The following is a 14,239-nucleotide window of genomic DNA, read 5'->3' as shown; positions in this document are numbered from 1 at the left end:
CTAAGGACATCCAACAACAATGCAGTTCATCATCAAGAAGCATCCAATATTGTGGTATTAAAGTGAATGATATCAAACCTGGTGTTTATGTTTTGACTGAACTAAAAAGTGAAAGAGAAAAAAATTGTGAAAAACATGTAGCAGTAACACAAAGTGGGGTTTCTGACAGGGAAGTTTTAGTAATGTTTATGAAACCATATGGTGATGACCAAACAAAATACACCATGAATACTCAAGATGAAAAATACATTGCTTTCGAACAAATAAAAAACATTTTACCTGCACCTAACATAACAGCAAGTGGAGATTGTGCATTTTATGTCTTCAAAAAACCAGTGTTTTAGTTGTAGTTTAGTGAAATTTAACATTTATAAAACATACTAAGTATGATTATTTATTTAATATCTATTAACGTTTCTTTTTGCATGGATACATGTTTTTATTTGTTTTGTACATTTTTAGCATGTTTATTGCATAATTCTTCTTAATTACTTTGACATATCACAACATGTTACTTTATCAACAATCAGTATACTCATACTGGTCACATCCGTTACTTCAAGGTGTCACATCCGTTACCCAAATAAATATTCATACTCTCTTTTCAGTTGTAGATGTGTTAATTTTAATGATATTTAATGATTGTTTGGTCTTTTATCAGAACAAATAAAAAAATTTTTTTGTTACAATCACTTGTACCAGATCAGACGAATTAGAAGTAGTTTGTGTACGTCTCATGACTCTTAGCCGTATGAATCACGTCCGTTACCATCCGTAATAAGACATTTCTTGTATCAGTATTTCCTTTTTTGTTTTAACAGTTACAAGAGAGGCATAAAGTACTGAAATGTACGTTGTCCTCAAATTTAAAATCCAATAACATGATTATTCTATATTTTTAGTGATAGTAAATATGTCTAACTGTTACATCCGTTACTTTGGAATGGCTGACTTATTTATTATAGCATCAAATTTTTAATTCCACCAGTAAAAGCCACATGCTGCCTAGCTCTAAGGTTGCTCAATTCAATGTCACAATGTTATTGGGACCCCAAAAGTTGAGTGGTCAGATCACTTGCCTCCTACCAAGGAAATACTCAGCAGGGTCGAACCTGAATTTTTCTCAAAGTGGGAAACATGACAGACGTTGCAGTGAGCTAGTGTGTTTACTCTGGTACTCCCCCCTTCCTCCCGAGAACCAATTAATTCCATCAAGGCTCCATTCTTATCTCACCACCACTCATAGTCTCTAATTACATCGAAGTTGACGTGAAGCTGAACCTATTTCATCATTCATTCATTCACAATGTTATTTTCACGAGGATATAGAAAGCATGTAATCAAATTGTAAACACTTTTGGCATTTTGGCAGGTACTACATGAAGTTTTCAATGTTAGCAACCAGGCTGAGGTAGCTGCTACATGCATTGCAAACTGAAGTTTTCATAATTGTGCCTAGCATCATAACAAGAGGTCTCTAAGAAAGGCTCATGCGAGAAAAGCGGGAGAACTGTTTTTGTCATACACTTGTGATGCTCATGACCTTGCATTACATAATTTGATATGAAAGGGAAAAAGAAGGACAAGGGGAAGAAATGGCTGATAACAATGTATCTTGTGATGAGCGGTACCGGGCTAGCATATTATAATTGGATGCCAAAGGAGATGCAGTTGTGTTCCTTTGACGTGAGGCAAACTAGCTTCTTGATGCTCTTGAACGTCCTGGCCCTTATGACGCACCAGTTTTTTGTTTATAAAGTGATGAGATGATGATATGATGTTAGTCACACTAGTTGAAGCCATTTGTTACCCTGCTGCTTTTGTGACAGGAATGATAGGGCGGGCAGAATGAGGATGGTGTGAATAAGATGGAGATGGAGCAGCGAAGGAGTAGATGCCAGTCAATGAAAGAAAATATAATGTGACATCGTCCGGGCCTGCGGCCCCTTTTAAGTCCGATATGCCACCGCCCAAACACCACCCACCCTCCATTCAAACCTCCCGCCTACCCGTGCGTACGTGTGCGTGCGTGTGTGCTCGCCCGGCAAGAGGGCGCTGTCGAGCCAGTGCGCCGCACCCCTAAAAACATAAGTAAATATAATTGTGTTATTTGTTTTTATATTCCCTAAATGCAACGTGATGGCAGATCGGCCGGGAGGGTTTTCTGTACTTTTAATTAAAAATAATGTATTAAAATATCATAGCGTTTCCGGACATTCCCGAGGAAACCCGAAGCCAGACAATAATTAAATTTAAATCTTAATAATTATAATTTGTACAATCTTTTCTCTTTATTCATAAATGGTCACATAATTTTTAATGCATTCTTGTCATGTTAATTTAGTTTCCCGTGGCACGAATTCGCAAATATCTTTTAACGGCAATTGTTTCGGCGGGAGGACGCCATGTTAGTCGAGCGAGCCATGATCTCAGCCCAGTCCGCCGCCATCAACGACCGAGAGTAGACGCGCCAGCACTCCGGGGACCTCACCGCTTGTTTCACCGCCAAGTAATTCTGTTTCAATTTAATTTCGTATAAATTGTTTTCTTTTTGTCCTCGGAGCTCCTCTGGGTCGGGGGACTGTATAACTAATTGTCTTACGACCAGCAACTGTCTTTTCTCTTTTGTAATACGTAATGTAAGATGTGACCACGTGGGGGTCTTCGCACCTAAACCGATTCGTGCCACGGGCGTTTTAAACAGTTTCAATCGTGTAAGTTGCATTCGCAGAATAAATCAGGTGTGTAAATATAATGTATTATTTTCTTATTTATATCTGTTCGACCACGTGGAGTGTGACGGCGTGTGGGACGCCTGAGAGCCCACTGCGTAAATAATAGCGTGCCCGACGCTGAGAGCGGGCAGGGATTCATGCTAGGTGTATTCAGGGGGAAATTAAAATCACGCCTCACATGGGCGACGTCATGACCCTGAGAAAAAGTCTCACATCGGTCCGTGCACGTGGCACGGTGGCGCCCATAAAACCCGAGCACGCATTACAATTCAATCAGTAACTATCAGAGACTACGGCCCCCGTATTAAGAGGTGCCGCCACGAGTGGCACCGTAACAAATGACAGTGTGTTGACTCATAGTAGAGAATGAAGGAGATGAGGGTGTGGCATCACCACGTGGCATTAGAAGAATCAGGAAGTGGCAAGAGACAGGGCCCAACAGAGGACTTCCAGATGGTCTGTCTTTAGAGCAGAAGTTATACACTCTGTCTGGCAATTTCAAACATCAACTAAGCTGAGAATTCGGGGTGTGTGGTGTATGACTAGTACCAGGGACTCTGAGCCGAAGAGTGCAAAGGCAGTCTTAAACACATGCATAGTCACACATGCCACTCGCAGTTTCTTGCATGGGATGTGTTCCTGAATTCATGCTCACCTCCGCACCCCTTAAGTTATAATTATATCAAACAGAAGCAAGGGGCATTTAAGTTTGTCAAAAAAATAAAGCGATAACATAATGGTTTATTTTACATATTTTCACTCCAACATGTCCTACGGCATAATGTTTTGGGGAATTTTATAGGAAATCAAAACTGCTTAGTAGGTACCTATCCAAAAATGACCTGTTAGAACATTTGGCAAGAAACCTTCTGAATCTTGTGGAATCTATTTTTTAAAATACCTAAAATATTACCTCTAGCATACGGATACATCTAGGTACCGTCAGTTGGGGTAACATTGGCCCTTTGAGGGTAACTTTGGCCCAAGACAAAAAACATGTTAAACCATGTTACTATTAAAGTTAGGGTTTCTTAGTGAATAAAACTGAGAAAATATACTTTAATATGTTTTATATTAAAGTAACAAACGATTGCACAGCAAGAATACACAACAGTCATAGACATCTATACAAAAAATATGTAACACAATGGGCAACGACAACGTGGATATTCAACCAAGATCAAAATTTTCTTTTTCTTTTTTAACACTCCCACTAAAATTTTACATCATGAGAGCAAAAAAAATATTTTACATTCAAACATTACACTATTACAGCTTATCCATTATTTGTTCTCTTAGAAAGACAAAAGGTTGAGTGGGCAATGGCTTTGTTAATATATCAGCAAGCTGATTCTTACTTGGGACATAGGATATATTTATTACACCATTCTCCACTTTCTCTCGGATAAAGTTGTATTTGACATCTATATGTTTGGTTCGTTTGTGAAAAACTGGGTTATTAATTAACTTAATGGCACTCTGATTGTCAACATATAGCTTAATACAATCATATTTTTCATCCAAGTCCAACAACAATTGCTTTAACCATAGTATTTCCTTTGCAGACTCACAGGCTGCAACAAATTCTGCTTCGGTGGTAGAGAGAGCAATGGTCTTTTGCTTTTGGCTTAACCATGTTACTGGCCCGCCATTAATTAAGAATATATATCCAGTAGTAGACTTTCTAGTATCAACATCGCCTGCAAAATCAGCATCGGAGTACCCGATAAGATCATTGCTTTCTACATATCTAATACAAACATTTTTTGTATTAACCAAATATCTAATCACACGCTTCACTGCATTAATATGTTGTAGACTAGGATTATTAATATACCGACTCAACATGTTAACCGCATATGAAATATCAGGTCTGGACACTGAGCATAGAAACAACAGTGAACCAATAGCTTCCCTATAAGGGAATTTCACAGCAGTTTCCTCAAGATTTTTACATATAACAACATTCGGATCAGCAGGAGTTGATGCATGATTGCATTCACTCATATCAAAAGTTTTAACAATTTGATCGATGTACTCTCGCTGATGTAAACAAATACAGTTATCAGACTTTAACACTTCTATGCCTACAAAATGTGACAAATTCAATTCCTTAATTTTAAATGCCTGTTTCAAGAAACTAATTATATCTTTAATTACCTTTTTACTTGATGATATTATGAGAGCATCGTCAACATATATTATCATTATAACCTTGATACTTTCAACATTTCTAACATATACACAGTAATCAGCTTGTGACTGAACAAAACCATATGATTTTAAGAATTCAGTAAACTTCTTGTTCCAACACCTTGCTGCCTGTTTTAACCCATAGAGTGACCTATTCAATTTTAATACATTACTTTTGTCAACAAGCACACCATCAGGAATTTCTAAATAAATTTCTTCTTCAAGATCCCCGTTCAAAAAAGCAGTTTTGACATCAAATTGTTGGATTTCTAAGTTATACTTAGCTGCAATACTTAAAATAATTCTAATTGAATCATACCTTGTGGTAGGGGAAAATATTTGCTGGTAATCAATACCAGGGATTTGATTGAACCCTCGTGCACATAATCGAGCTTTGTAACGGTTTACTTTTCCATCGTCACCCCTCTTAATGGAAAATACCCACTTGGCTGTGAGTGTTCTCTGTCCAGCTCGCTTCACTGGGGTCCAAGTCTGATTTTCATCATGAGCACTTAGTTCTTCTTTAACGGCTTGCAACCATTCATTCTTCTGCGAACTCTTCATTGCCTCATCAAATGATGATGGTAATACAAATTCCATTAAATTGGCTTCTAAATTCAAATTTCTCCTGGGTCTCAGATTCATTGGTTCACATGGAGAATCATTGAGGGTATGTGATGGTTCATAATTAGGATCATCATTCTTACAACTGAGCATACTTTCCTCATTCTCATTCAGTGAGTTTTCATTTAAAGAATTATCACTCAAAGCAGGGTCGTTTTTGAGTATGACTTCAGAGTTATCCTGTTTGACATTTTCATCACTTTCTTCTATGAATATTTTTGCTATATTCTGTCTTTGTTCAGGACATTTATTCTCATCAAAAACAACATTTCTTGATACTTTAATTCGTTTTGTTTTCATGTTGAACATTCTGTAATTGGTATTATCATATCCAACCAATATCATCTTTTCACTTTTTTTTTCTAATTTGGTCCGCAACTGATCAGGAATATGTACATATCCTTCACTACCAAATACTCTTACATGCCCCAAAACTGGTTTGACTCCATTCCACAACTCTGATGGCGTTTTGTCTGATGTTTGGCTAGATGAGGTTCTATTAAGCAAATAAACTGCACAATTTATGGCTTCTGCCCATAAATCCAAAGATACATCACATGCATACAGCATGGATCGAGCGCTTTCTACTATTGTTCTGATATCTCTTTCTGCACGCCCATTTTGTTCTGGGGTATATGGAGCAGTACATTCATGAACAATTCCTTCTTTATCTAAGTAGTCTTTAAATGCAGTATTAATATATTCACTTCCATTATCTGTATGCAAGGCTTTTACACTGTGCAGGTATTTGTTTTTCACAATTGCATTATATTTCTTGAAATATTCAAGAGTATCACTCTTATTTCTCATGAAGTACACATGTCTGTAGCTGGTTGCCGCATCCTTGAATAATAAAAAATACCTCATACCTTGAACCGATGTATGACTCATTGGACCACATACGTCACTATATACTAGGTCACCAGGTTGTAGTTCTGCCCGACTTGATTTCTGGAATGGAAACCGAGATTGTTTCCCATAAGCACATGCTTCACACACTAAGTCAGTTTCATTACTTTTTTCAATATTTAAACCTTCAACTATATTGTTCACGCTCATTTGTTTTATTTCTTTAAAGTTTAAATGTCCTAATCTTTCGTGCCATTTTTTAATATCACTTTTATTTTTCTGCACTAAGTTGCATGTGTCAGGAACAACTGTTTCAATGTCCAGTTCATATAAATTGTTCAACTTCATTTTTGCACACATCACAACTTCATCACCATTGTAAATTAGAGCATTACTGTCCTTCTTTACAATGGCATAACCTTTTCTTGTTACCATGCCTTCAGAAACTAAATTTCTTCTTAAGTTAGGCACATGTAGTACTTCATGTAACATGCTTAGCTCCCACTGTCCATTGACACATCTTTTTATTAAAATTTTTCCAATTCCACATACTTCTATGGACTCTTTGTTCCCCAATGTCAATGATTTCTGAGTACAAGCTGTATATTCTTCAAAAAATTCTTTTCTATATGTCATATGGGCCGAAGCACCACTATCCAAGATCCAGGTGTCTTCTTCTGAACCACTGCCTATATTTGACTCATCAACTACATTAAAAGCTAGCATGGTATTCTTACCTTCAGCTGGTTTCTTATGTATTTTCTTTGGTGCACGACATTCTCTGGCAAAGTGCCCCCTTCTTCCGCAGTTGTAACATTCAAAACGATGCTTCGCAGGTTTCTCTTTGCTAATTCCACTTGTACTAGGTTCATTTTTGGTTGATTCTTTCTTCGGTTTAGTATTAGCAACCAAAAAAGCCATTTCTTGTTCTTCTTCACAAGTAATATTAGCTTCCTCATCAAGTAGTCTTGCCGTTAAGTTATTCAAGTTTTGTTTTTTAGAATCCAGCGACATCCATGCTTGCCTAAGTGATCTATATTTAGGAGGCAGAGTTCCCAATATTTTCGTGATTATAGCATTGTCGCTGATGCTTTCACCACTTTCCTTGAGCTGCTTTGCGAGATTTTCAACCTTTGCAATATGTTGTGCAACACTGTCACTTGGTGACATTTTATACTGGTAAAACCGTTCATGAATTAACATTTTGTTCAATTCACTTTTTTGTTCATATATGGATTCTAATTTCGACATAATTTCCAAGGGGGTTTCACAGTTTTCTATTAGGGTTATTTGATTTAAATCCATCGACGACGTGATAATGTACATAGCCATGCCATCCTTTTTTAGCCATGCATCCACATTTGCTTCTGTTCTTTGTATCGAAATATCGATTCCTTTTGCTTTCAGGGCACATTTTATCTGGAATTTCCATTGCCTGAAGTTTCTTCCGTCAAATTTATCCACACTCAAAGTTCGTTCCATTTGGAGGTTATATGGTGTGATTTATTCGAAAATGCAAATTATGACTTCTTCTTTGCTGTTTTCTTAATTCTTCAGTTTTCAGAATTTCCTGGGCCCATAACCTATTAAAGTTAGGGTTTCTTAGTGAATAAAACTGAGAAAATATACTTTAATATGTTTTATATTAAAGTAACAAACGATTGCACAGCAAGAATACACAACAGTCATAGACATCTATACAAAAAATATGTAACACAATGGGCAACGACAACGTGGATATTCAACCAAGATCAAAATTTTCTTTTTCTTTTTTAACAGTTACAACTCTTCAAAATATTTATTTATTAGATGTGATGATACATATGTGTTACCCCAACTGACGGTACCTATTACTGAAATTTTTATTTTAAAACTTTAAATTATTTTAGAAAATGAATCTATTCATAAAATACAAGAATTAATAAACATTTAATAAGCAACAAAAAGTGCATTCTTACTCATAAAGCACGGTATACAACTGTCTCAACATTTACAAGAAAACTGCTTTTCAAACATACAGCTCTTCTGCCAATGTATATAATTTTTTTATAATCAATGAATATTAAACATGCAGTAGTAAAGTTAGTGTTCTGCACATCTTTCTCAACTTTCCTTTTTCACATTTTTATATATAATTTTTGCTTAATAGCTACTCAATACAAAACAGTAGTATGTACAGGAAACAGAAGATAAGAAAAACCACTTGTTTATTTAATTTGTTGTCATTGTAACATTGTATTTTTTGTATAGCATGATTTTATCCACCATCTTTGTACAATTTGTTCACTCAAAAAAAATATAACTAAACATGTATTCCTAATGTGTATCTTTCAATGCTGGTCATATGTTTAATTTTTTATGAAGTATAACATAAACAAGAGTAGAGTAACATGTCATGAAAGCCGGCAATGAAAAGTAAATAAATTTTGAAGAAAGCTGAGTTTATCAGATTGGTACAAGGCAAAGTAGGAATATTGAAAGTCATATATTAATTATAAGTAGACAGTTCTTGGCACAGTGGGTGAAAATACAGAAGAAAATTCTCTACTATATTTGTCTAGCATATTGTGGACTACATAATTTGTGGAGATGCAGTGATCACGATAAGGTGATTAAAGACAAGATAAATTTTTGGGCAACTGTGATGGTTGGTTATGTTAGCTACAAAAAAATACTTTAAAATAGTATGAATGGTTGGATAGGTTAGGTAAGCTACATTAAAAATACATACTGTAAAGTCATTAGTTAGGAATAACTAATTTAAAACATAGCTAACTTAACCTAACAAAAAAAATACTATTTTATAGTATTTAAGAAGCTAAATTAAGCTAACGAACCATTCACATGATTTCACATGATTTTTAATATAACTAACCTTACCTAACCATGCATTCACACATTTTAAAAGTATAGCTACCATAACCTAATCAACCGTTCTCACAAGTTTACGCTATTTTTAATTTACTTAACCTAAGCTTATTACTCGTTAAAACAGTGAGCTACTAGTAACCAACTAAAATTATCAGAACGTCCTCTTAATGAATGATTTGTAAACATGTCAAAAATCTCACTAAATATTTTAAATGTTGCAAACTTAATCTAGCCAACCTTTTAACCCAATTTACAATATTTTAAATACATAACCTAACCAAACATTCACATGATTTTACAGTATTTTGAACATCCCTTAACCTAAGCTATAACTGTTCAAAAGTAAAAACAAAACTATTGTTTGATAATTTTATTTCAATTTTTTTTTTCAAAAGAGCAACAATTCTAGAAAATTATCAAGATAAAAAGAAACAAACACTCAAAAAATGTGGTAATAGCATTTTCCAGAAGCTACTTCTCTGAAGTAACATAAGTGCTCATAACACAATGACTGAAAATTTAAGAAACCTCTTTTTTTTATTGTTGTAGTAAGGCTATTCAACATTCATTCAGTTATTGCAGGCATTATTTTATATTAAATTTTTTAATGGGATTAGACTTTAGATACGTCTGAGATCCTCAGCCCTCCCCCCTTTTTTTTTGTTACACCACAATAAGAGTAGCATATTTGTCTTCTAGAATAGCACTACCCTCACATTTTACCTAACCTGTAATTCGCTCATTGAAAGTCTGTCCCAAAGTCTCAAATAGTATTCAACAGACTTATTATATTAAAATACTCAACTTGCAAACGATTTAGACACAACTTACCTCCGCTTCAGTTCTTCACTAATTCTAAATTTCAAAATTTATGTATTCTCTTAATGTAGGTTCTTTATTGAATACTTAGTCAATTTTAAAGCGATGTTTACACTAGAAAGCATTATTTACTACGTTAAGACATTATCAACATAACCATAACAATGCATAACCTACAATACAAATTAAGTGAATGTCGTTAGCACTGTGTTAATGTAAACAATACGAAAAGGTAAACAACATCTCCCGTAGTTTTATGATAATAAGTAGGTAAAGAATAAAATTATTTTCACAATGGTTTGGTATAAACAGAATGCCGGTGTAAGCTTGAACGAACAACTGACGGAAAAATAGCGAAAAGGTAGTGAAATATACTTAGAGCATAAATCATTAAGTCTAACCTAGGCTAGCAAAATTTTCCTCCGCTAGTACAATAACAATGATGCATTACTGATTTACGTCTGCCACATTACGGCCTTGATTGTTAATTCGTTGTTTACAGTAGCACATGGTTAAACCCAGGGGGGTGACAGTAGATAGGACAAACCATGGAGGTAAGAAGTTAGGGAGTGGTTGTTTGGCGTGGATGCTGAAGTCATTTTGCTTTTTGGGACACGCCCACTAATGCGACCAAAACAAACGGCGAATACAAGTTTGAAATGGTGTTTTTAATGAAATAAATAATGTCGTGTTGTGCTTATGGTTGTACGAATAGGCTAGCGAAAAAGCAGACGGGAATTACATTTCACAAGTAAGTTTATATCAAACCAGGAGCTTCTATTATTGAAGTGGTGAGATGAATAAGAGAAGACAAGACATGTCTCAAGAAAGATGAAATAGTTATAGTAGCAGGTGGAAATTACGTGTTAAAGAAACAATCAAAAACTGTGTATCTCAGTTTGAAATATGTATTACCTTCATTATGTAACACAAAAGTGGCGGTATGTACAATCCCACACAGATTTGACTTGATGGATAACTCATGTGTAAATATAGGGATAAGGAAAACTAATGAAAAAATTCTGACTCTGTAGTAAGTACAATTTTGTACGAGTAGGTATATTTTGCTGATGACACAAATCTTCTTATAACTCCAGAAAAATATTGGAATTAAAAAATAAAACTGAATTTGAAATAATTAACTTGAATAAGTGGTTTGATGCAAATAATTTAAAACTTAATATAAATAAAACAAAATTTATTAAATTTGGTAATAAAAGACTGCTCGATCAAGTATTATCTGAATTTCAGAATCAAGCGATAAGTCAAACTGAATCAACTAAATTCTTGGGCTTACATATTGATGATAAACTAAAATGGAATGTACATATCAATCAAACTATTCATAAATTAAGTAAAGCTTGCTACGCCCTCAGAATTCTTAGCCAAATTATAGACAGAAATTCTCTACGAACTGCATACATTGCACTTTTTCACACACACATGGTAGGCCTATATGTAATTGAAATATGGGGTAAGTGTAGTAATAGTATTAAAATTTTTAGATTGCAAAAAAAAAACCATATGTATTATATGTTTAGCTGATACAAGAGCCTCATGTAAACCTTTATTTACTGAGTGGAATATATTCCCTTTTGTTTCGTAATATATTTATAGGTTGCTCTTATTTGTAAAATTGTAAATAATTTTGTAGAATCTGAACATACTGGACCATATATCACAAGATATAACTATAAACTGAAACCAAAATTCCACACTTAAGATGTATAACACTATTTAATAAACTACCTAAAGAAATTATATTACTACAAAATTTTAATGAATTCAAAAAAGTTGTTAGAGAATACATCAAAGGATAAAAATATTTATTTAGCTGGTGAAATAACACCTTGTAATGACAATATAAATAATATGTAATTTGCTGTATAATTAATAGGACACCCTACAAATGATTCAGAGTATATTAAATGAAAAATATGTACTGTTTGTTGTGTTGTGTAAATTGTGAAAATTATAAAATTTGTGATTATTTGTTGAAAGTGTAGATTATCAAAATTCATTATAATTGTAAACTTGATTATTTTATTGCAATTTTAACTATGTTTAATTTTTGTTTATAATGTGACAAGGTCAATATCCCTTGAGCTGTTGGCTCATGTAGGGATCTGCAGGTGGATTGAAAAAAATTAAAAAAATGAAATAAAATAGATTGTGTTATCTGCATGAAACCATAATATATTTTCCATTGATTTTTGTTGTCCAAATTATATACATTTATGTAATGTCTTGTTATTTGTTAATAAATTATAGTTTTTACTTCAGTACGTCTTGATTTGTAGTTGATTTTGCATAATTTCACCCTATTTTAAATTTGCAACACTGTGCTACCAGCTTGCTTTTACCAAAGCCCAATAATGTACCAATTTAATCGTCGACGATTATAAGACTTAACTTAAAAAATATGGTGAGGAAATGGATGAGGAGAAGTGATTTAATCTGTAAAACATTTCACTTTTAGTTTTATGCAGTGTGGTTTAGTATCATTTTGTTCTAAAATTCCCTCGGCGTAACTTTTCTGTGATTAAAGTAATAAAAATCAATTTCGAAAATATTTCTTTCGAAGTAGTCAAATGTGGATAGTGTTTGATTAGGCTAGGTTAGTAACAACACTAGATTGTAGGTTAGGTTAGTATAGCTACATTAAAAATGCTGTAAAATATTTTTAGTGTTTTTCAGGAATTACCAATTTAAGATGTACCAGTTGCCAGAGGGAAATGCTGAAAATTCATTAATTGCACAGAAAGATAGAGGTGGAATAACATACCCGTCTAAGGATGTGCAAAGTATTTGTAAGATGAAAAGACATTTTTTTCCTCTTTGAATCAGCATATGCATGACATGTCCCCATTGAATAATCATATTGTTTATTTGACAAAAGCAGTTTCTGATAAGTATGTTTGTATAAGGTTCAATTATTTTGCTAAGAATATAATTTAAACTAGTGATTCTGTTCAAAAGATGTTTACAAAGACAATTTTGTTTAAGGGTCAATGAGAATTTTTGCAGTCAAACTTCTAGTAGCTATGTATGCATTCTTCCTTTTGAGCTTCAAGTGATCTTGTTATTCCATTCAAGAATAACTGTTTTACCTATTACAACTCAGAAACATAAGTATTTTTTGTATTTATATGCAGTCTTAGTAAGTATTGATTGGTTATTGCTACATAGTATTTATGTGTGTCATCAAGTAAGGGAAACCAAGAAAAAATCTTGACAAAAATAATTAGGTTTCCTAGAAAAAATTTCTATGAACTAATTTTTGCAAATCTATAGTTGAATGGATATGAATATTAGGGAAATTGTGGGTAAATATTGCCCCCTATGAGAACAAAAAATACAAAAATATAATTTTTGATTTAAATATATCTTCACTAGCAATTTATAATCCTCACTGATCTCAAAGAAGCTTAAGGCACACATTCAAGGCTAAAATTGTGGGATGAAAAATAATTAAAACGTAGACAGTATAAATATATAACACTTGGAATCGCTATAGTAAAAAAAAAAGTTGCGAATGTAATCACTGCAACATTGCTGCAGGTAGGCATGTGTGCCCTCTGTTATAACTGTTACTTTACAGTACTGGCTCCTAAAGTGAAATATTCGTGCAAAGGACTAATTTAGCTCTGAAGAAACTACTGGTATGTTTACTATTGCGTGGCCACTGCAATAAATAAATAAATATATAAATAAAATGCAAAAGTTGTAGCATGTACAAGTTAATATAGGCGAGTGGGCTCGTGACAGCTAATCCATCCATACACATAGGCCTAATAATTATGACGAGAATTTAAATATCAGTTAATTTGTTCATTTCGTTTACAGTAACATGTAGGTAATAAGCTAATATCTTTAACATTGTAATAGTCCGATAAATGAAATGACGAAAAAAAACCTCCTTTAAGCACAAATAATGTAAACAAGGGTACTATAATGTTATTGACACAACATACTGCCTAAATAACATCAATGCACCCTACCTGAATGCTGTTAAGTAAGCAATAAATTAATTTTATAACCCATTTCGTCATTACATATATCGGGATTTATTGCCTTATTTCTACTAAAAAATCACACGTTACAGTCTTGCAACACAACATTATATTTCATTTCATAATCTTAACAAG

At 33.7% G+C, this 14,239-nt stretch overlaps 1 protein-coding gene across 2 annotated transcripts in view; it reads right to left on the bottom strand.

Annotated features, from left to right (window-relative positions):
- LOC134529231 (uncharacterized) overlaps positions 1-12,620 on the bottom strand; it is a 218,485-nt gene extending 205,865 nt beyond the window's left edge. For both annotated transcript variants that reach the window (XM_063363112.1, XM_063363111.1), the window contains exon 1: positions 10,493-12,620. The gene's annotated coding sequence lies outside the window, so the exon portion shown is untranslated. The remainder of the gene's footprint in view (positions 1-10,492) is intronic.
- Between the last annotated feature and the right edge of the window lie 1,619 nt (positions 12,621-14,239).

The sequence above is a fragment of the Bacillus rossius genome, chromosome 2, assembly GCF_032445375.1.
Source record: "Bacillus rossius redtenbacheri isolate Brsri chromosome 2, Brsri_v3, whole genome shotgun sequence".
In the NCBI taxonomy this organism is placed as follows: domain Eukaryota; kingdom Metazoa; phylum Arthropoda; class Insecta; order Phasmatodea; family Bacillidae; genus Bacillus; species Bacillus rossius.
This window is presented reverse-complemented; position numbering and strand designations above follow the sequence as displayed.